At 37.1% G+C, this 1,631-nt stretch overlaps 1 protein-coding gene across 1 annotated transcript in view; it reads left to right on the forward strand.

Moving 5' to 3' along the window:
* KIAA0586 (KIAA0586 ortholog) overlaps positions 1-1,631 on the forward strand; it is a 156,307-nt gene that overhangs the window by 46,371 nt on the left and 108,305 nt on the right. The gene's annotated exons all lie outside the window — the stretch shown is intronic.

Below are 1,631 nucleotides of genomic sequence, written 5' to 3' on the forward strand. Positions count from 1 at the left end.
TGCTTGAAATTGGTTCAGGAGATCTGTTTCTTCCTAAGTCTAGGGAGAGGGTATGATTCCAAATATTGATCCAACTCCTTCACACTGTCAAATTTCTGGGCATAGAGTTTCTGGTAGTATTAAGAGATAATCTCTTGTATCTCTGTGGCATCTGTTGTCATTTCCCCTTTATTATTTCTGATTGAGGTTACTAGAGATTTTCCTTTTCTATTTCTAGTTAATCTGGTGAAAGGTTTATCTTTTATTTATTTTTTTCAAAAAACCACCTCCTTGTTTCATTAATTTTCTGAATGACTCTCTTGTTTTCAATTTCATTAATCTTTGATTTCATTTTATATCTATCTTTTCTTCTGCTGGGTTTAGGCTTAGATTGTTCTTTTTTCCCCAGTTCCATAAGATAGTTTCTGAGTTTGTTGATGAGCTCTTTCTGTTTTTTGGATGTAGGCATCTAAAGCGATAAATTTTCCTCTCAGCACTGCTTTTGCTGTATCCATAGGTTTTGGTAGCTGTGTCTTCATTGTTGTTGTGCTCAAGGAAGTTAATTGATTTCCCCTTTTATCTCTTCCTGCACCCAACTGTCATTCAGCATGAGGTTGTTTAATTTCCATGCCTTTATATGGGGTTGAATTTTTTTGTTGGAGTTGAGTTCCACCTTTATAAGCCTTGTTCTCTGAGATGATACAAGTTAAAATTTCAATTCTTTCTATCCTGTTGAGGTTTGTTTTGTGTTCTAAGATATGATCGATTTTGGAGAATGTTCCATGGGCCGAAGAGAAAGTATTTTCTTTAGCTTTAGTATGGAGTGTTCTATATAGGTCTATCAAGCACAGTTGTTCTAGGGTCACACCTAAGTCCCTTGTGTCTTTGTTTAGTTTCTGTTTAGAGGATTTGTCTAAGAGGCATGTTAAAGTCTTTGTCTTTCTTAACTTCAGTTGCTTTAAATCCAGATGTAACTAAAAATAAGATTGTAACCCCAGCTTTCTTCTGATTTCCATTTGCTTGAAATACTGTTCTCCATTCCTTAACCCTGAGTATTGATTTGTCCTTCAAGGCTGGGTGTGTCTCCTGGAGACAGCGTGTGGATGGCTTGTGTTCTTTTATCCAATATCCCAGCCTGTGCCTCTTCAAGGTTAATTCACTACATTGACATTTATTGAGAGAAATGATAAATGTGGTAGAGTTCTATTCATCTTATTTTGTGAAAGTCTGTTGTGTAGTTTTATCCTTTGCTGTGTTGTGGAAGCTGTTTTGACCTTCAGCTTCTGGGTGTTTTCTTTGTTGGTGGGTCCATTGTGGTGGTCAGTGTTGAGAATAGGTTAAAGTATTTTCTGTAGCGTTGATCTTGTTGTGGTGAAATTCCTCAGACATTGTAGATCCATAAAAGATTTGATTTCTCCATCAATTTAGAAGCTTAGCTTAGGAGGATACAAAATGTTGGGCTCAAAATTTTTTTATTTTAGAATGTTGAAGGTGGGCTGGGTACAGTGGCTTATTCCTATTATCCTAGCACTCTGGAAGGCTGAGGGCAGTGGATTGCTTGAGCTCACAAGTTCAAGACTGGCCTGAGGAAAAGTGAGACCCTGTTTCTACTAAAAAATAGAAAAACTGAGGCAAGAGGATCACTTGAGCCC

The sequence above is a fragment of the Otolemur garnettii genome, unplaced genomic scaffold (assembly GCF_000181295.1).
Source record: "Otolemur garnettii isolate 467f Iridium unplaced genomic scaffold, OtoGar3 scaffold00081, whole genome shotgun sequence".
NCBI lineage: Eukaryota > Metazoa > Chordata > Mammalia > Primates > Galagidae > Otolemur > Otolemur garnettii.